This window comes from Battus philenor, unplaced genomic scaffold, assembly GCF_028537555.1.
Source record: "Battus philenor isolate CCGP_79_NKW_IND1 unplaced genomic scaffold, ilBatPhil1.0.hap1 SCAF_25, whole genome shotgun sequence".
Taxonomy (NCBI): domain Eukaryota; kingdom Metazoa; phylum Arthropoda; class Insecta; order Lepidoptera; family Papilionidae; genus Battus; species Battus philenor.
In genome coordinates this window covers 4,861,599-4,888,716 of record NW_027181688.1, presented here as the reverse complement: position 1 = coordinate 4,888,716, position 27,118 = coordinate 4,861,599, and the positions used below count along the sequence as shown (strand labels likewise).

General features: G+C 33.3%; 2 non-coding genes across 2 annotated transcripts; one reads left to right on the top strand and one right to left on the bottom strand.

Annotated features, from left to right (window-relative positions):
* The first annotated feature begins 332 nt into the window (after nucleotides 1-332).
* On the top strand, nucleotides 333-405 carry TRNAF-GAA (transfer RNA phenylalanine (anticodon GAA)). The gene has a single exon. It is a non-coding gene; the product is annotated as a tRNA-Phe (tRNA).
* Nucleotides 406-2,221: 1,816 nt separating this feature from the next.
* TRNAE-CUC (transfer RNA glutamic acid (anticodon CUC)) lies at nucleotides 2,222-2,293 on the bottom strand. The gene has a single exon. It is a non-coding gene; the product is annotated as a tRNA-Glu (tRNA).
* Between the last annotated feature and the right edge of the window lie 24,825 nt (nucleotides 2,294-27,118).

Here is a 27,118-nt window from a genome sequence, read left to right as displayed (position 1 = left end):
CATTAATATCATCGTATGGTATGTCGATTGTATTTAAAGTTATTAATTTATACTGTCTGTCAAATGACGGTTCGTGTTTGCGAGTAAGACTTTTAAATAATAACGCATCATTACAACCTGGAAGCGAACCCTTAGATTCGTTTGTTGTATGAATTAAAACCACAATTGACATCTACTCTTATAATTACTTGTTTAACTAAAGGTCCCTGGTTCGGTCGAAAACAGCTTTAGTGATCTCGAGTTCCTTTTGAGGTATATCACGTTATATTAATCTTGTAATTCCACAACTGAGGTTTCCTGATAAATTGACGTATTTTATTTACTTGGTACAAGCCGAAATAGCTCAGTTGGGAGAGCGTTAGACTGAAGATCTAAAGGTCCCTGGTTCGATCCCGGGTTTCGGCAACAGTTTTGGTGATGTCGCGTTTTTTAAGGTACACCACGTTATATTAATCTTGTAACTTCATTATTGATATCTCAAGATATAGCAGCTTATTGAGTTAACAGTAAGAAAAACTATTTTCAAACAAAGTTAACATATCCTGCGTGGGTCAGAGTGCACGAGTATATAAAAAGGTTCGCAAGATATCATAGACCTGCGTTCTATAAGTTTTAAATCAAAAATAAAAATTATGTCATTCAATGAATCTTATTACAACCTTTAAGAGTTTTTAATTGAATTGAAATAGTAGAAATTTGTTTGTTAACATATTTACAGGGTCGATAAAATAATGTATACGTTAAACGATCTTAAGTTTTATTTAAAAACCACAACTGTTGTATTGTTGGCCGGCTCTTCTCAGCAGATCAGCATTCGATGCCGATCGTAGGCAGCTAATTATAATCTTAAAATGATTGACGATTAAAAAGTGGACATAAATGTCAACTTGAATTAAAGATTTTTGAATTTTGAAAAGACACATTCCTCGGTATTGTATTCCTAAAACCGAATATTTTTATTCTCCTTCTTCGCTTCGTAGGCACGTTTTTAATTTCAGACACCGACTAGTGAATGGTTTTTATCCACTTTTACTAATCAGCAGATTTTTGTAGAGCGTTTTAAGAAATCGTGATAAGGCAAGCTTTTGATGCTCGTATGTTATGATATTCGTTCATACAGATATTCCGCACTTATAAAAGGTGTACAGACTTTCCGAAAACATTTCTACTTTTACGTGATAATATCAAATTGTTTAATTTATAAGTCTTTGAACCACCGTGATAACATCTAAGTTAAGTTATTACTTTTAAAATTTATTTATTTAGTTAAGTTAAGCGTAGATATTAATATATGTCATTAAGACGTGTCAAATTGCTTCCAATTTTTATATATTTATTTTTATATAACTATTGTTTATTTAATTTCAAACAAGTTTCCAGAGGACGGGCAGCCTTTGCGTACCATGATATTACACTGCGATTGCCAGTCCGCCCGCCATGCGTGGTTTATAGATATGTTTGTAACTAAGACGTGTTTATAATATATAAAATATATATAATATAATAGTGTATAATATATAAAACAATATAATATGTAAAACACACCAAAACTTAAATTAAGCAGTTTGTTCCCATCTGGCATGGTCTAGTGGCTAAGAAACATGGCCCATCAGGGAGGCTCGCGTTCGATTCCCGGTTCCTTCAAGGCTTTTCGTATAAATATCTATAATGTAAAAAAAATTAAATATGAGCAATATGAAATTATCTTTTCAAATAAAATTCGATATATTTTGTAACTACGTTAATAGCTAAAATAAACGATCAACCTGAATGACAAATTTTACATTACAGCAGGTTTATATAATAATAAAGTTGTTTATTTTTAATGTTAATTGACCGGCTGTGTGTTGTTTTAATGGCAAGTATAAATAAATTTATATTGATAGCGTTTCATTTATTATCCATACATGATATAATATATACAATAATGTACATTGCTCGAGCATTTCCTGAGAATATTGCATTATGAGCCCAAATCAATAAATAAAGGAAATGATATCAATATAGACTAACTTATAATGTCCATTATTATCATGAAAAATCAACACTGATCAGGTGGTCGATTTACTTTCCAAATACCACTGTATTGTCAATGTAATACATAAAACTACTGTTATATACTTTTCGTCATTTTAACTTTTACATAGTTCCAATGTTATTGTTTCGATTTATGACAAATATTAAGATTTGTGAAAAATTACAGGAATGTAGAAAAAGTCCTTTCCGGTACCGGGAATCGAACCCGAGCCTCCTGGGTGAGAGCCAGGTATCCTAGCCACTAGACCATAGCGGATGAGAATAATCATCTTAATTGAAGCTCATTTAGTACTGATAAACAGATTTATCAGTACTAAATGTGTTTTAATGAATTTTATTAATAGATTTTTGTTCTCAAAAGTATGACTAAGTAATTTATTTTCTATTCGTACAAGCGCTCCTCCTAAACAACTGTATCAAATGTGTTGTGAATGAACGACTCAATGTAACGCCGTAAGCCAGATGTTTCCTCTTAAGTGTTATCACTTTTTCTTTAATTTTTTTTTGTTTGATGCGGTCTGACTTTTCTTTCTATAATTTCTATTAAGTAAATTTTTAATTTTGTGTCAACTTATGGGTACTGTTGGTATACCTAAATAAATAAATAAAATTAGTAGAATGTAATGGCTGTTTCATTTGTAATAAAAACAAGCGAGGTTTGTGGTTAAAAAATGAGTAATTAAATATGTGACGTAATTAAATAATTGGTTGGGAAAAAGTCCATTCGTTTATATGGAAATTTGATACATTCCTTTTTCATTAATTTATCTATACCATTTAAGAACTATTTTATTCAATAATCACGAATGAGTGCACGATTCCTTGAGCGTCTTTCAGTCAGCTCGTGCGGTACTTACATATCGAGCTACTTTATACACAACTTCTTTCAAGTAGATCAAAACTGGTTTGGGTCAAAAATCATGTCAGTTGCGTCATAACTACTGATATACGGATCTTGATCCACATTTTAAAAATGGAGCAAAATCAATAACCAGATCATGATGTTCCTGTGACATTAATCAAGCCGGATTAACCTTAAATAACAGTTAGAATAACAATTATGTTATACATGTCGGGAATAGTTAATTAAAAGCAATTAATATTGAAATAGTTGCTGATAATTATATAGGAAGTAAAAAAATTAAGTATTTGTGGTGGGAAAAGAATGCTCTTGAATGTTACTTCTGGCAATTAATGTTTAAAGCTACCAACATAAATCGGTTAGTGAGATTAACCATAACTATTTAAATTTTAAATTGTTAGTGCTTTACATGATTTTGTGAAGTAACATTTAGTCATGTTCTATGGTAAACTCGCCAACATGTCTTCTTAGTCAAGAATTTAAAATAATCGAAATTTAGACAAGTTTTCCCCATCCATCGCAAAAAACTTAAATTGCTTTTATCGAATTAAATATAACCGCCGTAAGCACACAATGTTATCTTTAAAAGAAACTCCTAAGCAACATCGTTGGAATCCAATTTGCAGTAAATTTTGATATTAAATCCTCATCCCAGAGAAGTTAATCTGAACTGAAAAACTAAACTAAAATGAACTGTATTTTTCGTGAAAACGAGGTAAATACTTAAATATTCTTCAGCATTTTTTAAAGAAATTACAGAGCAGTCCGATAGTCGGTAACTTAGATTTTGTTTTTAAAACGTATAAATAAAGTATTAAATGATTGATTTATAGTACTAAATAAACCAAATATGTTTGATGTACTCTATAATACACACGTCACGTCACTGAAAGGACTCGAATTCTTTGCAGCAATATATATACAGTGAATCCTAGTATCCAATGACATTTTCCCATCCAATCTACTTATATACGATATCGTCCGTAAAACAGAAAGGTATTTACGAGTCATCTCTTTCTTTACTAAAATGTTGATAAAACTGAGAGTGTCGAGAACCAAGGGCCAATTTACAAAATAAAAATTGGTGAAAATAACAAATATCCAAATCAAAAACAAAACGCTCTACTAATCTTTTCATGTACATTACATTATTTTATAATTAATTTTCAAAAATCGCGGTAAATAAGCAAAATTAAAATAAAATTACAGCGTCAGTATAAATTTGACAAATTAAAATTCAAGATAAGTTTCAATTAACCCTTAATGTTTGGGTAAATTTTTGTAATAGAAAAACTTCATTTTTGATCTCTGTATAATTTTCGGTCGTTTCAATCATTAATAATTGATTATTTCCTTATTTTCGAAGAGCGGATTTTGGGGAAAATTCACCAATATCAAGACTCTACCGAATCATAAACGATGTAGTGATCTTGCACTTTGACAGCGTTGGCGAATTACGTAAAATGATTTTAAAACGGTTTTCAGGAGAATGATTTACTTTTAAATTAAGTTAATATGCATTTTTATTAGCGTCGATATATTTTTACTTATTACGTGTATACTGTGGATGTGGAACGAGCTTGTTGCGCTTATGCTAATATACACATATCATCTACTTTAGTCATATCGTAAAAATATGTAAGTGTAAGCGATCATTCGAGGTTCGATCTCGTAGGCCCTCTTCATGGCTAGCTAACAACCAGGCCGACAACGAGGCCTGGAGTGCGAAACCAGGTTCAGTTTTGTAGTTCTTCACTGCTGACAGACATCGGCCGTACCATCATTTAGAGGCAATATGCGATCTTGGATAGGAAGGTGTCGTAGTTTTCAGCACGTTGCCCAACGGAATTTAATTCATCGATTGACATCTTTCTCAAAGTATATTATAAGTATACAGTTTCGTAATCCACATATTTTTTTAAAATATTTCATTAATGCTGATCTGCAAAAAAAGTAACAAAAGCTCTAGTTAAAAGTATTATAAACGTTGTTGAGTTTCAAAACATGTATTTAATTTCTCTATGAATATAAATGATTCCCTTTTTTATTCAAAAACATTAGCACTATTTTGCGCCGCAAGGCTGTTTTGTTGTCAGTGACTTTAAAATTTTGATGTTAACAGTATAATTTAAGAAAAGTTGCCGGACCACAAAGGAGCTCCTCAGAGTCCATTATATATTCATAGAGGACGTTGCTGTAGCTTGAAAATGTTGACGAAATGCTAAACACTTTGAAGTCCGACGCTACAGATAACATTTGACAAAATATGATTACGGTAATAATATTTTTGTATAATAAATAGATGTGTAATAAATATTTTAAAATTAAAGTAACCTGGGCACAAATAAGAACAATTTTAATAATAGCCACAATAGTGTTAAATAAATTAAAATTGTGAACAATTATTCCAATATGCTTTAAGCACTTTTTGAAAAAGAGCTCATTTCTAATTTCAGTCATATTTAAAAACGGAGTTTACGCCTAATGAAGATCGAGTAAGGATTTTCGCGTTGCATCGATGCGAATACGTGCCAAATATTTTTTAACAGTTAGTGGTTTTTATGTAATCAATTTTATTTATATCTCGATCAAATGGTATAATGAAAATTAAAATGTAAAATAAAGAAATGCTTGTTCTCGTACTGTTAATACGCCAGTTGTAATAAAATCTAGAAAAGTGTCAAAGTTTAAATAAGTTTGTTTGTATGTCTCAATGCTCATATGAAAGTGATGTGCAGACCGAGATCTTTTTACTCTAGACAGTGACATGAGTACTGCTAAAATACACTTACCTACGTATAAAGATAGTTGCAAATGATTTTATAATAGACTAATTTAAAAAGGAATAATATAATAAATGAATAAATATTTTCTTCGATTATGAATGATAATACAACTTAGGGATAAACTGCTCTAATTATTAGTGAAAGTAATCGCAATAAAATCCGACCGAGTTTGTTATGTATTCTTCACAAATCTAGCCACCGCTTTATGTTAAGGAACACAATCTTAGCGGCGCTTCTCTTTGTTCTAATTTGCAGCTGACTGCGATCTTCTCACATACTTATCATGAGGTACACAAGTGACTCGCAAACTTTGTGCGGCCAGAAGTTATTGACTGTCGCATTCTAATAGAAAAAAAAACATTTTTCACAGAGATTAATTTATACAACGATATTGGGAAGAGATGCAACAGCTATAAAGGTTTTTGCTGACAATTGAGCTCACATCCGCTTAAAATTTTTACATCTATAACCTGTAAACGTATATAAAAACAGATCCGTTTTTACTTGTTTGACACGTACCCAGAGAGTAACTTATCTCGTCTTTTCTTAAAGTTTTTTAATACAATGTAATATGTTTCTATGGAAAAGTACTTTGCGCTTATGAATTGACTTTATTATTATATGAAACTTCTCGCGTGTGTATTATCGAAATTTATGACGTCGACAATTTGGTTAGTATTTATCGATCATAACATCCTTTTTAGTTATTTTACATTTTAAACGCAATTAATAAAGTGATAATTCTGAAAAAGTTACATTAATTTTTATTTAATATTACATTGCAACAATGTTAGTACTTATGCGATAGGTATGTAGCTTCTAATGTAATAGCTGCAATGGTTTTATCGTGTTATCTACCATGAAATACGTTATAACACTCTTAAACACGTTAAAACAACGTGAAAACGTTATTAAACGTATAAATATAGATAAACGATCTTCGATATTTACGAACTTAATTTTATTTATTGTGGACAAATCCTGCAAAATTATTTATATATGAACACAAAATTTACTTTAAGCAAGTCTAAATTAGTGTTTGTTCTCAGATTAATATTTCTCACATAATAAAACGACCCAGACATAGACCCAAACTCCGTGTCGGGGTGCACACGGATCCGATTCATTTTCGTCTATAGACCCTCATTATACAACGTCCCCGTTCTCAAACCTTAATTGTTTCCAATTTGTTGTATCCGACCATTCTTAAAACGAAGGCTTAACATATCAACAGCTAATACCCTTTTGTTTATTATGTTAAACGGAACAAATTAAAAGCAGATTTACTTTTAAACAGTGAGTTTTATTGAAATAATAAGGATTGTTTTAAATTCAAGCCCATTTCAGTATCGATATTTAACTATAATATTTCAGATATATATCTTGCCTTCCTATGACTGATAATATTAAGTTATAAATGTTGTAACAATCAAATAAATACTCGAGTGATATGAGATTCAACTTAAGCCGGTACGGTTTAAGGGTACAGATTGTCAGCGTATGTAAATAATAAAATCGTGTCACGAGCTCTATCCATATTTCCATTCGACTTCTACCTACATACTGACTCATTGCGATATCTCCTGGATATTTAATAGGGATATTTTTTTGCCGAGTACAAGTTAGCAAAGAAATAATTATACGAAATTCTACCCCAAAATTATTGCGATAAAAAAACTATCGCTCTTATATTTTTGGCTTGTTAAAAGTAACCAAGAAATTAATATATAAATAAATGTATTATATATAATTAAGAATTGATATATTTCAATATGTGACAACAGTGAATGACATACTGCACGTATGTCTCTGGTTATTTTGAAGATATTAACAAAGAAGCTAGGTTCAGCGGTGTACGAGCAATGGCAGCCCGCAAAACTGGACTGAGACATAGTATCATAGGTCGCAGGTTCGATTGACGGAATACAATCTTACATAATTCACACTTTGTATATTAATGACATAGGATTGTCGTGGGAGACAAACAAGATTTCACAGGATGGCAGGTAGAGGCCTATACCTTGTAAAGGGCTGAAATGACGACGAGGTCCGTCGGTATCAATGTGTAAAAAAGACTTATATTTTATTTTACTGTTTTTATTCATAGTTCTTTCGACTTTAAAAATATCGTCTGTCCTACTTTAAAGATAGCTGGAGGATATACACAAAAAGCCTAAAATTTATTAAAGGTACTTTAGCATACATTTATTATTAATAAACGTTCAAATACATTTATGGAAGGCATATAACTTTACTGTATACACTTTAAATATTATGCTTTGGGAGGTGTTTTGTAATACAATCTTACTACCCAATTAACTCCGAGTAAAATGTAACCGAATTGTTGACAAGACACTTGATATTTTAAAGTAAACTCGAACATAACTAATTGGTTGATTTTGTTTTGCGAATTACTTAATGACCGATTTCAAATATAAACCAGTGCTGAAGAGAAGTAAGGTGCGCTAGGTTTAGGCGCGGCTTTACTTGTGAGGAGGAGGCCCACTGTAAGGGACAGGCCCCCCTAAAGATCGCAGCGATGACCGGTCTTCCGCTGCCCATATCCAGCAACTTCCAGCGATCTTGACTATGTCGTCGTTTTGGTCTACCTAGTGTGGGGTCTGCACTCGCCACATCTACCAGCTTGTGATCGTCAAACGAGAACCTTGCAACCCCTAAGGCCTTCGGTTGCACGAGATATGTACCCGGGCCATTGCCACTTCAGACAATCAATTCTACGAGGTACGTCGGTGATTAGTTTTCGCAGCGAAGCTACGAGCATAGGGTTGCTACTTTTAAAATATCAATATGTTTTCAATTATTAAGGTTCTTAAACCAAAAAATTTTGAATGAATATAAATATAAGCTTAATGTTCTGTTTCTCTCGTTAAGAATTTCCTGTGTTGATACGTTCGTTATTACAAACGACCAATTTGCGTGTGCGATACTCTTTTTTGAAAGTCATTGCCACAACAGAACAATAAACGTTAACTGAATTATGTTCAGACTCAAGTCAGGATCTAGAAAATATGTAATGCTACTTGTGTATATACATATATACCTACTAATATTGTTTATAGTTATTATTTCTGTGACGGCAAGCCACAGCTTGCCCTATTAGCATTTACAGTGTCTACGGAAGACGTTAGAGATGACGAAGCTGTCATATAGAATTATATTCTGTATTCTATACCTAAGTACACCATCGAATATGAAAGAGGCATTATGAATAAATATATAAATACATTTTTAATCTAAGAAGCAACATATTTTTTATTTGGTCACAGATCGGAATATATACCAATCTTACTTAATTACTAGATTAAATAAGAAAAAAATTAAATAAGATACTTGGAATTCCCAAATTAGAACAACCGACATTTTCAAAACTCTAATTTATTTAAAATATTGCTAACATTAAATTTAGTAGAGGCCTGAGTACCAGATGCAATATCTTATGATACCCACAAATATCTCTCACAAAACGTGTGTACAATGACCTATTGTAACATGTTGAAATACCGTGTTATATGCACTGTATTATGATTCAATAACGCACTAGAAAATGAGTAGAAAAGACAATATGTTATTTTAATATTATCATTGTCATTAGTTCAGCCGTAGAAAGTTCATGGCTGGATATAGGCCTCCCCTATAGATTTCGCCGGAGTCGCACGGAGACCCAGTGCCCTTTCATTTCTTTTTTCTCTTAGTTACAATTTTTCTCCCTTGTCCTTAATTTCTTTACTTCAGAATCTGCCAAAAAACGGTACAAGTCAAGGTGACAAAAAATAATGTCTTTACTTCTACTTTTACATGCTATATTTATTACTGTTTTCTATTATTTATACTATTATTATTTTTTTACAACGTCTTGCTTATTTTTTATTTACAAAAATGTACGTCACATTTATTTAAATTTATTTTTCTATGCAAACATAAAATAGATAATAGAAATAGAGTGATTGAAAGCGACCTTCATGCGTCGTCTTTCGACGACCTTAACAAGGTTGTCTGTCCACCTTGTGGGTGGATGTCCTACGCCGCTGTTATCTGAAGGTTCTGGAGCGGAGACCACGAACCGGCAAGCGCAGCGTTTCTACAAGTCGATACTAAATATTAAATTAAAAACAAAATAGTAAATAAGATTTATTAATTTGCTTGTAAAGTTCACACTTATATACATTTCGAAACTTAAACATTAATAAATTTAAGAAAAAATTAAACTGATTTTTTTTACTTTTATACAAAAAACTAATTAAAGTTCACTTAGTAACATTCGTTGTTAGGCTTGCCTTATGAGCTTACAAAAGTCGTTAACAATAGAAATCCAGCGAGAGTAGAACTATCGGTGCTGTCTGTCTTTACAGTTTCAAGCGTCTTTCTTTTAAAGTCACTCTTTTACGATAAATATTCCCGTGCTGAACACGCTTCGGTATTGCTTTGCCGAATACAATGTGAATTCTTTCTCTTACTACAGGTTATTGCATTTAAAGTCCACGATAGAAATGACACACATTCCTTCACTAAATAAAAGTTTATTTTCATTGTACTGTGGGAGTCGTATATACACTGATGTGATGTCTGAATGAATAATAGGTGTAAGATTATGTGGGCGAGCGTAGCCGACGGGTGAACTTAGTGTGCCGAATTAGTGCAGCGGGCACATGTTCGCACCGGTGACGCGGGCGCAGACCTTTTGTTACTTTTGTTTCTTTTGTTTCTTTTATTTCTTTTGCGCCTTTGTTCTATTGCCCGCTTTCACTCGGTCGCAGAGCACATTGCGCCCCAGAGTCCTACGACGAATGCACGTCCTTTTTGCTCGCACTCAAGCGCCAATAAAAATTTGTTCGTGTGTTAAATAAATTGTTAAAGTGTTACAAACGTCTTTTAATAAGACACTAACTCTTTACTGGTGACCCCGAAACGAACGCAGCAAGCATTAAGATGGAATCCAGAAGCGGTAGTCGAAAGCGCAATGCAGACGGAGCGGTCAGCGTTTTTTAAAATCAGCAATATGCCGCAGAGGAGAAGTCAACATAGTGCTGACTGGGGGCAATCACAACCGCAACCGCAACCGCAACCGCAACCGCAACCGAAACCGCAACCGCAACCGCAACCGCAACCACAACCGCAATCGCAACCGCAACAGCAACCGCAACCGCAACCACAACCGCAATCGCAACCACAACCGCAACCGCAACCCAACCGCAACCGCAACCGCAACCACAACTGCAACCGCAATCGCAGCCGCCAGCGCAACTACGCACACCTATCTATAAGATTCAGAGTTTGGCCAATCGAACAGACGTTAGTGTTAGCTCATATGATGAAGCGTACATGGACATGGTGCTGCGGACCGGCCGCAGTACGGCGAAACGCTACGACTACGAAGAGAGTCCACCGTTACCATAGATCGACTGAAACCAGCATATATGACCAGAGATGACAACACGACACCACAAACCAGAATCGTGGTCTGCGTTCATGAACCTTACAGCGCCAGCTGCCGTCTGTTAATTTCTTTTGTCTACGGATCTTCTCAATAATGGTTCGATTTCGTAGATAAATTTTGAGCATCGCCCTCTACCTAGCTTAATAAGTGACTGAGCAAATTGGAGCTGAATTTATCGATTTAAACTTTTTCCAAATTATATTATAAATATTTAATTTAGTAATGCACATATTCTTTAAATATTTTATTAAAAATGGCTTTGAATCACCATAAATAATAAAAAAAATTAAATGTTTAAATTGTTATTAGTGTACTTTTGGTTCAAACGAGTCTTTAGTTCACCGACGAAATATATGTTAGTATTATTGAATATTTACAAACGTCTGACGAAATGAAAAAAATAATAGGTCCCTTTTATATTCAAACACATCAGCATAATTTTGTGCCGCAAGGCTGCTATGTTGTCAGTGACTTTAAAATTATGTTAACAGAAATCTTTAAGTATTCGAACCACAAAGGAGCTCCTCGGAATCCATTATATATTCATAGCGGACGTTGCTATAGCTTGAAATTGTTGGCGAAATGTTAAACTGTTTCATTTCCGATAGTACAGATGATATCTGGCAAAATATGATTACGGTAATAATATTTGTGTATAATAAGCGGTTGATTAATAAATGTTTTAAAATTTAATTAACCTAGCCGCAAATTGGCAAAATTTGAATACTGGCCACAAAAATATAAAATGAATTAAAATTGCGAACATTTATTGAAAACGTGCGTTGAATATTTTTTTTAAAAAAAGAGCACTAATTAAATTTTCATCGATAATTAAAAATGGAGTTAACGCCCAATAAACATCGTTGCTAATTTCGTATTAGCATAATACATGTTAAATAATTTTTCCGAAATAATTATAATGGTAGAGTTTCATGTAGCCTTTCTCGTTTACATCTCGATCAAATGAAATATAAATTTGAAATAAAGATATCTCTGACCTCGCATGTTAGGTCACCACTAGTAATAAAGTGTAGAAAATAATCAATGTTTAAATAAGTTTTTTTGATGTCTAAATGATCACATCAAAGCGTTGTACAGACCAAGCCCTTTTGATCTAAACAATGTCTAAATGTATAGCTAAAAATACACTGACATATAAAGATAATTGTAAAAGAATTTAATAATGGAATCATTGATTACGGTATAATATAATAAAATTTTGCAGCAGACTGCGCTCTTCTCCCTTTACTCTTATCATGACGTACACAAGTGATTCGCTAACTTTGTGCAGCTAGAAGTTATTGGCTGTCGCATTCTAATAGAAAAAAGATATATTACAGAGAGATTAATTTGTTCAAAGATTTTTGCTGACAACTGAGCTCACATCCGCTTAAATCTTTTACACCTATAACCTGTAAACGTATATAAAAACAGATCCGTTTTTACTTGTTCACTCCGTAACCAGAGAATAACTTGAGTCATCTTTTTTTAAATTTCTCTAATACTATGTAATATGTTTCGTTAGAAAAATACTTTGCGCTTATGATATTTCGCTATAAACATCACGCGTATGTATTGTCGAAATTTATGATGTCGACAGCTGCAGTGATCAGTATTTATCAATCACAACATTTGTTTTATTTATTTTACATTTTGAACACAATAAATAAAGTAATGATTCTGAAAAATGTTACATTAATTTATATTTTCTATTAAATTTCAACAATATTAGCAGTTATGGGGAAGGTATGTGACTCCTAATACAACAGCTACAATGGTTTTATAATGTTATCTATAGATACATTGCACATTACAGTGTTATAAAATATAAAAATACATTGTAATTATAATATCTTAAGCATGTTCATGTAAAAACTCGTATAAATTTAGTTAACCTTTAACTGTGGACGCGCGGTCTCACAGACCGCTTGCAGTTTGTAATTTTTGAGTTTACACCTTTCCCTTTGCTCCCCGCGTTTAATGCTCTCAGTAGCTTTATTTTTAGCGCCGAAACGTATGTTGAGATGAGAAGTTGTGTCGGCGGCCACAAATTAGCTGAGTTATTTTACTTTATACTTTAACCGCGGTCTGTCAGACCGCACGTCCACGTTTCCTGCGTAAATAATATAAATGGTGACTTTTTTAATTTGATTGTTTTATGTTATTTTCATTTAAAATGTCAATGAATATTGAACGAGGAGATGGCCTATGCTCATTTTATATCGCATTCTTGACTTGTGGTATAAATGCTCATGTACTACACAATGAGCACCAGAACCAAAAAAATAGAAAGTGGAGTATTCCTAAAAAAAATAGCACAATCTTTAGTCGTTCCGCATATGCAAAGACGAGCAATAAAACCAAATAGTTCAAACGAATTGAAAATGATAATGAGGCGAGTTTTATTAGGGGTAGATATGCTCCTAGATGAACCCCCTAGCCAGGAGAGAGATCCATTAAAGCGAAAAACATGTCGCCAAAACTAAAGAGAAAGTCTAATTACATTTGTATAAGTTGTAGGCAGGTCATATGTTTACAGTGTTCCAAACCCTTGTGCAAGGACTGCCAATAATTTTGAAGCAATTGGACCAATGTCAAAAAATTTGTATTTTAATTTGAGAAGACTTTTATTCGTTTTTATATTAGGTTAAACCTTAGATTTATAGTTTTGATTGTTATTTTTTCTAAAAAGTTTAATTCATTCGAGTTTTACGTCCTAAAATTGATCTCTAGTAAATGTACGCTAAAAAGTGCCTTTAATTGTTAGTATGCTTTATTTTATTTATAAATAAGGAAAGATTGATTAAAGGCCTCGAAATTATTTAATTTCAATATATCTAAAAAACAATAAATACAAGAGTACAAATAAAATTAATATTTACGTAATATTTGGACTTCAGAACATAGCGGTCCGAGAGACCGCGCGTCCATGGTAGTGTTACAAAAAAATGACGTCCATAGTTAAAGGTTAAACGATCCTCAGCATATTTATGGCCTTTTTTATTTATTGTGAGCAAATTATGCAAAACTATTTGTTTATAATCACAATCACAACAAAATTTTCATAAAAATTCCAAATTGTTGTTTGTTACCATATTAATATTTCTTATATAATAAAAGGACCCAGAACATAGACCCAAACTCCGTGTCGGGTTACACACGGATCCGATTCATCGTCTAAGACCCTCATTATACAACGTATCCTTTCTCAAACCTTAATTGTTTCCAATTTGTTGTATCCGACCATTTTTAAAACGTAGGCTGAACACATCAACAGCTAATATTCTGTTGTTTATTATGTTAAACGGAACAAATTAACTAGACATACTTTTTAACAGTGAAATCTCTTGAATTAATTAGGATGGTTTAATAAACAAACCAATTTCAGTATCGACATTTGATTGAAATATTTTCGATAAGTATCCTGCTTTCCTATGACTGATGTTAAGTTATAAATGTTGTGACAATCAAATAAATACTCGAGTGAATTGAGATTCAACTTAAGCCTATACGGTTTAATGGGCCAGCTTGTTAGCGTATGTAAAAAAAATGGTGTCACGAGCTCTATCCAGCAAAGAAATAATTTTTCAAAATTCCACCACTGAGGGGGGGGGGTGCCATAAAAAACTATCGCTCTTATATTTTTGGCATGTTAAAAGTAACCGAGAAATAATATATTATATATAATTAAGAATTAATATATTTCAATATGTGACAACAGTGAATGACATACTGCACGTATATCTCTGGTTATTTTGTAGATATTAACGAATAAGCTAGGTTCAGCGGTGTACTAGCAATGGTAGCCCGCAAAACAGGACCGAGACTTACTAGGTCGCAGGTTCGATTGCCGGAATGCAATCTTACATAATTCACACTTTGTACATCAATGACATAGGATTGCCGTAGTAAGCAAACAAGATTTCACTGGATGGCAGGTAGAAGTTTATGCCTTGTAAAGGGCTGTTGCGACGACGAGGTCCGTCTGTATTAATGTGTAAATAACACTTATATTATATTTTACTGTTTTTATTCATAGTTCTTCCGACTTTAAAAAGATCGTCTGTCCTTCTTTAAAGATAACTTGAGGATACAGACAAAAAACGCAAAATTTATTAAAGGTACTTTTGCTTACATTTATTATTTATAAACGTATAAATACATTTATGTAAGGCATATAACTTTACTGTATATACTTTAACGAATATATTTTGCGAGGTGTTTTGTAATACAATCTTACTACCCAATTAACTCCGAGTACAATATAACCGAATTGTTGACAAGACACTTGATTTTTTAAAATAAACTCGAACAAACAACTAACTGGTTGATTTAGTTTTCCGAATTACTTAATGACCGATTTCAAATATAAACCAATGCTGAAGAGAAGTAACTTCCAGCGATCTTGACTATGTCGTCGGTTCGGTCTACCTAGTGTGGGGCCTGCACTCGCCGCGTCTACCAGCTTGTGATCGTCAAACGAGAACCTTACAACCCCTAAGGCCTTCGGTTGCACGAGCTATGTGCTCGACTTACTGCAACTTCAGACAATCAAATTCTACGAGCTACGTCGGTGATTAGATTTCGCAGCTAAGCTACGAACATAGAGTTTCTATTTTTAAAATATCAATATGTTTTCAATTATTAAGCTTCTTAAAGCTTATCACAGAAAAATTTTGAATGAATATAAATATAAGCTTGATGTTCTGTTTTTCTCGTTAAGAATTTCCTGTGTTAATACGTTCGTTACTACAAACGACCAGTTTGCGTGTACGAAACTCTTTTTTGAAAGTCATTGCCACAACGGAACAATAAACATTAACTGAATTATGTTCAGACTCAAGTCAGAATCTAGAAAATATGCAATACTACTTGTGTATATATATACCTACTAACATTGTTTATAGTTAATATTTCCGTGACGACAAGCCACAGCTTTCCTCATTAGCATTTACAGTGTCTACGGATGACGTTGGAGATGACGAAGCTGTCATATAGAAGTATATCCTGTATTCTATACCTAAGTACACCACCGAATCTGAAAGAGGCATTAGAAATAAATTTTTAAATACAATTTTAATCTAAGACGTAATATATTTTTTAATTTGGCCACATATCGGAATATATACCAATTTTACTTAATTACTAGATTACCTCAGAAAAAAAAAATAAGTTACTAGTAATTCCCAAATTTAAACAACCGACATTTTTAAAACTAATTTATCTGAAATATTACTAACATTAAATTTAGTAGAGGCCTGATTACCAGATGCAATATCTCATGATACTCACAAAAATCTCTCTCAAAACGTGTTAATTACCGTGTTATACTCACTGAATTGTGATTATGATTCAATAACGTATTAGAAAACGAGTAGAAAAGACAATATGTTATTTTAATATTATCATAGTCATTAATTCAGCCGTAGGAAGTCCATGGCTGGATATAGGCCTCCCTTATAGATTTCCAGTAAAAAGGTTTTTATTGTTAGATCTATTCCCAGTCGACCGGAGACCCAGTGTCCTTTGATTTCTTTTTTTTCTTAGTTACAATTTTTTTTAAATTTTCTCTCTTGTCCTTAACTTCTGTACTACAGAATCTGCCAAAAGACGGTACAGGTCAAGGTGACAAAAAACAATGTCTTTACTTCTACTTTTGCATGCTATATTTAGTACTGTTTTCTATTATTTATACTATTATTATTTTTTACAATGTCTTGTTTATTTTTTATGTACAAAATTATACGTCACTTTTATTTATATTTATTTCTCTATGCAACCATAAAATAGATATTAGAAATAGAGCGATTGGAAGCAACCTTCATACGTCTTCTTTCGACGACTTTAACTAGGTTATCTGTCCGCCTTGTAGGTGGATGTCTTACGCCGCTGTTATCTGAAAGTTCTGGAGCGGAGACCACGGACAGGCGCGCAGCATTTCTTCAAGTCGTTACTAAATATTTTAATAACAACAAAATAATAAATAACATTTATTAATTTGCTTATAAGGTTCACCCTTATATACATTTTGAAACTTAAACATCATTAAATTTAAGAAAAAAATAAAATGAATTTCTTTACGTTAAAACAAAAGACTAATCAAAGTTCGCTTAGTAACATTCGTTGTTAGGCTTGCCTTTTGAGCTAAAAAAGTCGTTAACAATAGAAATCCAGTGAGAGTAGAACTATCGACACTTTCTTTTCATTTTCAAACTGTCTTTCTTTTAACGCCACTCTTTTACGATGAATATTCCCGCGCTGAACGCACTTCGGTATTGCTTTGTCGAATACAATGCGAATTCTTTCTCTTACTAGAGGTTATTGCATTCGAATTCGACGATAGAAATAACACACATTCCTTCACTAAATATAAGTATTTTCATTGTACTTTAGCTACCCTTGTATGACACATTAAACTGATTCGTGTTCCTAAAAATATTATTATAAGTTTTCCGATATAAGACTCCTCCATAAATTTATTATATGATTAGCTAGAAGTGGACTGCATGAACCTTTTCGGTGGACGTCCTGCGCTGCGCTTGTTGGCCCGTGGTCTCCACAGTATAACATAAAGGCTCTTCCAGCCATCTACCCTTTCAACCAGCCACCTGCTTGACTATATCCGATACTTTTCTTAGTCTTAGTATCCTTTCATACATAATTAGCTCTCGTTGAGAAATCCGAGCGCAGCGCTCTGCTCTTCATTCGCTAAGTGAATTTACGCGTTATTGTTTATATTTAAAAATACACTCGTAGTATTCGTAGAAGTCCTGCGGCGTAATTTATGATAAAATAAATATTTTCGTTTTAAAACCAGAAGTCGTACCTTAAAACTGGTAGTTTAATTTTAAGAAGGAAGGAGGAAATTAATAATTACTGAGGTTAGCTTTCATGCTGAGCTATATAACAATAAGTTTCATAGCTACATATACAAAATAGAAACTACCTAAATGCTTCCAAACATACTAACTAATTGCAGCTTTGTGCCTCGGGACAGTAATGAAGGGGAACCGTCGCTTTCTCGAGAACATTCTGGTGTCACTCCAAAGAGTCACAGAGATGTTTTTAGAGGTGTTGAGGACAAGGTGTCTCATGTGCATCTGTAAGGTTACCCTCTGAAATCGAAAAAATTTGAACTGTAGTAAAAGTTAGTAATAATACAGTTTCTAAGCATCACATTATGTTACATTATAATTGGAATATTCCAGAAGCGAAAATGGCGAACAAATACAGATCTCACGCCGGTGAGTGCAATAAATCATGCGCATCTTTAGCATTGTCCATTCTACTGGACTCGTTGTCCTATGCGGTGATAAATGACAGAAAGTCAAGGCACTGGATTATTTTCAGAGTATGTTGTACTTTGAATTATCACAGTCTGCCTGTGGTGTATTAGGTGTTGATTGGGATTTTGTTATATATACTTTGTGTCCTCATTATAGTGGGACTAGAAATTAAATAAGAAATTTCCTATAATATGTAAGAAAACGACAGATGAAATAAAAAAAAACCCGTATAAAATATAATTTCAACTTAATTCACCGTAGCATGATGTGCCTAGTGCAGAGTGATTTATTAAGTCGTAAGTTTCAATTTAATTCTAATGTCATTCTTTTATATTAATTGCAGCCGTAGAATGTCCTCAGCTGGACGTAGGCCTCCCCCATAGATCTTCTGATATGACCGAATAGCAGCGGCCTGCGTTCACATCGTCGGACGAGCTTAACGAAGTCCTCAGTTCACCTGATGTGTGACACGTAAATATCAGTATGGCAACCATAAAATAACTATTTACATTATGTTTGTAACAATAAAACATATAAAGAAAATACATATGAACAATTCTAAAATTATAACTCACAAAAAAAAAAATATAACTAAATTGTTTAGAAAGTTCGCGGTCCTAATTAGGTCTGATTTTACAAATTTGAGTCGACTTTTGATATTACTTTTGTATTTTACACCTCACGGTTAAAACTAATTCGATGTAAACTCTCTATGTGGCTCTTAAAAGTTAACATAATCGCACATTGTTTCGGAGAACTTTAATTAAATTATTTCTTAGTCCTCCCATTTCCGTTTTCGGTCGTTTTGTCACCCTCGTCTTTTACTTTATGATGCGCCGTAGAAATTCATTGCACTCTTGATTGTTTTTCTTTTAGAACGCAGTCAATACGGTTATGAATGGACTTCTGTCAGACAATGGTGTTTTTTAAACACAACATCGCTACTAAACCCGAAATCGAATCGTAAACAAAAGGTTTTAAAAATAAATTAGATATACATTGTATATCTTCATACAAAGTATATTCATAATATTTAGATGTTATGTATTTTATTCGTAAACATATATTAGTGATAAAACTTTTTCATTATAAATAATAGTTTCGTGTGGAATGCTTCATTAATAGACAGGCTGGTTGTTATTAGTTGGAAAGCTTTAAAGTGGTGAATGTAAAGCGGATTGCTACATATTAAAATTAATTATTGTTTACTATCTGTCCCTGTAGACTTTTTACTGCCAAAAACTATTAACGTGATCCATCCTGATAGAAAAAAAAGAAGTAATATGTTTTAGAGTGAGTAACAACATTTTTATTTTCTTATACATAGCTCTGAGTAAATAAAATCTCTCACTCTCTCTCTCTAACGTTTGACCTCAATTAAAATTAAAAAAACGTGTGACCTAATGCTTTATTATAATAAAAATGTAATCATATTTTTGAAGTCTGGGCACAACGCTTATGTAGCCCTCAGCCGTTGGAGCCGAAGTGTTCTCGAGTAGCGACCTCGAGTCCTCGCTGTATAGACCGACGACATAATCAAGGCCGCGGGAGTCGCTAGATGCGGGCAGCGCGAGACCGATCCTCGCAGCGATCTTTGGTGGAGGCGTATGCTTTGCACCAGGCGTCTATCAGCTGTTGTACGTGTTGATTTAAGTCTTGCAGTGTACGAAATAAAACAGTTATTTGTGAAAGTAATCGTTATTTACTATTTCGACATTAAATCTAAAAATAAAGTGATCACTCAGAAATACCTTTGATAATAGAAAGGTGATCCCAAAGCAATGTTTATACGGATGTTATTAGATGTCACTGAAGCATGCATGATAGAGTGCTTAAAAGTATTTCCATATCGCTGCCTGCTGATTTTTTCAATTTTATTTTATCAAGCCTTTGTTTCAAAATAATTGACTTTGAAATATCGAGGTAGAAAGCTTACGTATATTTTCTGTTTTTTTTTTGTAAATAAATCAATTGTGCTTTTTTTAAATCCATTTGTCTCTGTAATTAAGTAAGTAATAAATAAATATATAATAATTTGAATCGACTGCGTTTGGCGCCGTTATATTAATTCAATATTTTAAAAGAGCAGTAAAGAGAAAAAGAAGAAAAGGAAAAAGTCTGTAAATATGTAACAATGTTATAGCGACTCCCATTGTCCTTGCTTATTCATTCTTACTTCTTTATTATAATTATTTAGATGATAAACTACAGGATTTTTCTAGGATATAAAGTCAGGAATGAGTTCCATAGAACGAGAGTAACCATCGTAGACCAAGAGATTGGCAGATTGAAGCAGTAGTATGCAGGCGACATAGCGCGCAAAATAGATGGCTGCAAGGTCCTTCACATTCTAGGGTGGAACGGACCGGCTGGAGCAGCTATGACCCTGATCTCGTTGACCTACGAGTTAGAAAAGTGACTATACTAAGCCGGCTGAATGACTCTGGATATGTATCCAGAGAGCCAGCAGAGTCATTCGACCAGCTTACCTAGATAGATTGGAGCCGAGGCCTATATCCGGCAGTGGATGTTTTATGGCTGAAATAGGAATGATGATGAGTTGACACCGTACTAAAATATACGGCCTTCTCATTATTGCAAAGATACTAAAGAAAACTAAAAGGCATTAAGAAAGTTTTTCCAATTATGTCATTCGCAGTGGATGCAGGGAGAGCAATTCAGGACTTAAATTGGATAAGTTAAATTAGTGAGCCGACGGCACATGTCGACAATATTAAAATTTTTTCCCTTTTTTGTCTTCACTATCTCGGAGGAAGGTTTAAATTATAATAACAATTAATTTATAATTCGAGTAAAATCCGGCATAGTGCTTTGCATATGTTGATAATTTATTGGAATCGCCTTTTTTATATCTTTGTCATAATATTCGAAAGACGTTGGATACAGGCGGCTTTTAGTATGTGTTATTAAAAATTTACGAGACTCCCATGCTCTGCGATGGACGTTCTACAGCTGAAAAGATGATAATGATATTGTATTATGTAAAAAAACTTTCCCAAATCCTCATTCTTGTGTCATATCTCTCACTACTAAGAACTGTAATTCTTTTTGGAAAGTTTGATGCATATTATTATGCCGTCTTCGTCAGTCTTCAGAAAAAAAATTTGATCATCAGAAAAAGTAAAAAATGGCAAACTTGGGACCACAGCCCCATACGCTGGTCCGACTAGGTCCAAATCTTATTCGGTACTATAATAGACCAAGTAGTACTTCTCCAATAAACGTGATGATATTAAGATTGCTATTTTATACTGAAACTCTGTTTTATATTTTTTCAGAAATAAATAACCATTATTTTTCATAAAATGATCATGAATAGAAAAGGTTTATATAATTTTCTATTGTGATAACAACATATTGTATTCGTTGTATATGTTTTATAAAAACTTAATACAAAGTAGTCTATTATTTGATGACAATTGTATAGCGGGAATCACATAGAGGTAAAAATAAGATGTAGAAAGGAAAATATATCAGATCTTTTCTTTGTAATGTGACACAAAGTTGTTCTCTTCATTCAAAGAAAACCTTCTATAGTAATAGTTAATAAAATAAAATAGTAAGTTAGTCGCGGATAAGCCCCTTTTGAGATTTACTGTCGTGAAAACTAAATGGGTTTGACGAGCCGAGACACGTACAAATTTAAATTATTCAGCAATTAATAAATTGGAAATGCAAAGAAGTAGTGGGTGGATACAACTTTCCTAATCCTAAAGCGCCTTAGCTATGGTTATTATACGTCGCTCATAATATAAAATATTGTAAGCAATAAATTATTCACGAATTTTTTCATTGTCATAGTAAGTCCTAATGTAAAATATGAATAAATTTGTTACCCGATTAGATTAATAGGATAGTTAAATAAATTGGATTTGTTACATAAACGTGGAAACATGGAGCTGGGATAAGCCGATACATAGCCACGATTCCAAGGTCTAAAGTATTTTTATTATGTTAATTAATTTGACGTCTATAAATCCGTCATGACGCGTGTGGTGGTTTATGAAGTGGACAGGGTACTGTCTACTAGAGGAAAATTTTGTTCCAAGTTCAACATTAAGTAAATAAAAGAAAAATAATGTTTTCCGCAAAGATGGCATCTCTTTGTTACATGTCTAGAGTGCCTTTACAAAAGAAATCTGTCACCGATAAAAGCTGTTACAAATATACCATTTTTTATTACAGAATCAATTCACCAGAACGTATCAATCATTTTTAAAGTGAATAAAAAAGACGTCGATTACTAAAGACGACAAAGTGACTGACGAAAAGCGCGCCCAGCACTTTGTGAAGTGGCGTGTTTTGGCTTCGACCCAAGCGAGTTTGTAAGAAAACATCTTCATAGAGGCGAGACACGTTATGATTTTTTACTAAAGTATTACTAAATGTACGAGTATTACAGATGAACAAACAGTTCACCTTCCAAGAGTTTTATGTTTTGTGAGGAATATTCACGTCCGAGTTGTCTTAGATACAAGGATGTATCGAGTATTTGAATAACAAAAAACTGCAAATTTGCTCTGTTCATTCTGTAGAGTGGTTTCGTGCTGTGTCAAGTTGTATATAGTCTTGTCTTGTATTGTGTAGCGATACTGATATTTTATTGGAATTCACTGAATCTACGAGGTTGGACGCTTAGTCGTTTAAGTATTCGTTCTAAGTTGTAAAGCTTGAGAGTTCTGTCATTAGCTAGTATATAATATAATAGGTGATAATATAATTTTAATCGAACAAATTTTATTTGCTGATAGCACAGAGATAGAGCTGCTGAGGCATGCTTACACAACCCGTCTACGCTAGCATGTACTTCGACAAGGATTTCATACATATATAGCTAGCTGCGCTTAGTTTTATTTATATTGATTTAAGTAAAAAGAAAAACGTGTTGAAGTTTATTATAACCTTATTAACATAGGTAGTATATTCGCAGTCGCACTTTAATTAAATAATAAGCTGTAAATGTTTCAACGATACACTAAAACATGTAATGGAAATGTTTTCTTATCTTTGATTTAACTGTACCATCTTGTATTTTAAGTTAACCGTCATAATGTTTTGAAGCGCACAATATTTAATTTTAAGATAATCTAATTTGTAACTTGTATGTCTACTTGTTAGTTTTCCAAATAAAGAGAAACAAATATAAGCCATTAAATTTATAATTAATTTTAAGGTCTTTCATGTCTTTAGTTTGCAATACAAGAAACAGTTTTCCAACTTACTGATTCATCTAAATATATAAGTATTGTTTTTTTTTATTTCAAACATCCACAGAGACAGCATTGTTTTGGATGGTGCACTGTGTGTTAGTCTCTAAACTAAAAAGAAATCCAAATAATTGGTCGTCAACGCTTGAAACTGTACAATATTGAATTAAATTCGTTAAGAACCAGCTCAGCGAATGCGCGTAATGTGTTTCTGCTCCGACACAAGTACTTTCAGCGTGCTTTGGTCTAATAGGGAGCATTTTATATTACTCCTAAACAGCTGTTTAATGGTTGTGACCTTGTTAAACTCAATTTGCAATAAAGAAATCCTAAATTAATATACAAAACGATAGAGTCAACTGCTTTGTACTTAATTGTACGTAAATGCTTGAGTTGAGACTGGAAGTTGATGTTTGCATAAAATGATTATTTTTTAAAATCTTATGTAGTTTGTTCATCACCATAATTATTCCATAAATTCAAATTGATTTCCAATATTACCTGCTCGATGCCGCCTGTTTTCAGTGTTTTTCGACAATTTCGTTTTTCGTTTTCGTTCGTTCAATTTGGTTTTCGTTTTCGTTCGTTTCGACATTGGGTGGACATGTTTCGCTTGCTTGTCCGAGGTGTGTAGAAGATCGTGCTATCAATTAAACATAATGTTGATCGGTCACTTTCGGACGGTTCATTTTAAGACATCGGACGTCTTAATACAGTCCGCAGTATTGTTTAATCATGAGATACGTAAGTAAGAACCGTCGTTCGTTTTTGCCACTGGATGTTGAGACGATTATTGTACCTGGGCCAATTGGCCAATTTATATAAAACTCTTTCTTTCAGGTAGGGTTGCAATTATTACATTTCAAAGTGAACGATTACTTTTACGCTATAATGCACATACACTGTATTTATATATTTACTTATTGACTCGTGTAATTTGTGAGAAATCTACCAGACTTTTAATGGAAACTAGAATCAGATTGAACACACCTAATATTGTACCCTTTAGCATAAACCTGTGAAAATACCAAGCGCTCGTTGATGTAAGAGAAACCTTCAACAAACTCAGCCATGTTTTTTTTGTGATGGCTGTTACAAATATCCTAAATACAGTAATTGGAGCTATTCATTCCCAACTCATTTAAGGCTATAGACGCTTCTCGTCATTGACCTCTCTCAAAGATATCTAAGCGGGATAAGCCATAATTGTTACGTTTGGCATTGGCGATCGCATTGTGGTATTATGACATGCAGGGAACGCAGCTGTTTGGAAGAAGTGGCAATTTTATATAAGACTGTGTGCCAAGTATCAAACCCGCGACCTGTGATCGCAGATCTCTGTCGTACTGTAATAATATTTTGTGATGTTATTAATATTTTTTAAAGTAAAAAACAATATCGAATAAATTTTGTAATTAACATGTTCATAACACACAACAAAATGTTTTAAATGACTCTATAATAAATATTTATTACACGAGAGTGTATTGTAGAAACGGAACACATACTATAACAAGCAAGTTTGTTATTGTATTCAATTTTAAAATAGATCTATCTATATAAGTAATTGTCTCTAGTGCCATGTTTAAGAATTATTTAACTGTCTCATGCCCAAGTAATCCAGAGCACTAAGTTAGCTTTATAGGACAACTTTAATTGCGACTATGTTTGGCGAGGCGGATACGGACGGAACAAAGTGATTCTAAACACGTGCGTGAAGAAACTAAAGGCTTGTGTTCGTGCTTAGCAAAACCGCATTGAATTTTATTTATATTAAACGAAGGACTTTAATATTTGTCATGTGATACCTCTGACAATACTGTGATAATTTAGTATATAGCATAGTATAAGCACAACATATAGCACGAGCGATGGCCCCTTAAGCCAATACACGATGCGGGTAAGCTATTAGGTGAATCGGCAACGTAGTCATCGTCGCATGAAGTGTCTCAGGATGCGAGCGTCGAAAAATGGTCGTAGTGGCAGCTTTTGGTTGACACCTGTACATTGCCGATGGTATATGTATGTGTTATGTGTATGTACATATAAAACATTACGTAAAGTAACTCAGCAGAGCAGCATTCCGAGTCGGTGGTAGCTTTCGCACGGACTGACTACCTGATTGTAAATAAAATATTTTGCGTTATTACAAGCACTATATTTCCCGCAGGATTGCCAAATATCGATAAATTAATTTTGCGATCTAAACAAACGTAACTTGAACTTTATTACAAAAGCAACAAATAGAGGGGAAAAATTTAACGAACGTAAGAAAAATTTAAAGCCGGTTTACATTTAGATTTTTAATTGATTTTTTTGCAGATCGCAGTTGTGTTTCCTGTCGACCGTTAATTGGGATGCCGTTTTAATAACTGGATCTGGCGACTTATTAATTTGGTTACTTCGCTAAAGCAAATGATTTTAGGTGGGGAAATGTTTTAACAATTTTTAGGATATTTTCATTTCCAAACAATCAATATTTTTTAACCATAATAAATTTAAATACTTATTATAGGCCTTATTCCCTCGCTGCCGAGATAATCCCGTTCGGACATGTAATACTTTCGTACTATATAAATGCCTATTTGTAGATAAATAGTGTAGTTGAGATATTTAATGAAACATCGAATTACTTATTAAATATTTATCAAATTAAAACGGAAGACTTCCCTTTGATGCCGACCGAGTGGCATACGTGTCAGTGCTGATACGCTTTTGGTCTTCGAAGATAAAAAAAATCATAAATCAAATATTAGTTTCTCGTATTTGGCGAAGTTCGTGAGCCGCATAGTCCAATATATGACGTCGACGTAACGGACAGACAACTTTGTTGAAGTCGTCGGAAGACGCTAATATAGGCCGCTTCGAACCGGTTCTGTTGCAAATCTACGGGGTAGAGTATCTCCAAAAGTGGACCTTATACGGCTAAAATCATAATTATGATGAAGTAGAAGCACGGAAGTATTATTCACAGTAGTTAGTGCACAGGATGGACAGATGACACCGGTAAAGCTGTCGAAAGACCCTGGACGTAGGCAGCTTCTTACTTAATAATCTTATTGGAAATCAATGTGAAAGGCTGCATCATGCTTGCCACGTTCAATGCCGTAAGATATTGATTGAATTCATGTAATACAATATGTCAATATAAATAAATTTTATACAAGTAAAATACCAAATTTTTGTTATAAAAGAAACAATTAGAAACTAACAAGTTCGATCAACATCAGCGGTGTGCATTCGGTAAAACGTGAACGTTTCCATCTATATCACATTCCAGGCACAGAGATCAATCGACTGTTACTGGAAGTCACATACAAAGGGCCGAAATAGAATTCATATAAGCTTATAAAACCGGAAACGGAAGTTTATCGCATTGTAGGATATAAAAAACAAAAAATACAATAAAATGTTTATATTTCGTGAAAATTTATGTATATTCTATTTTGCAAGTAAAATGACCA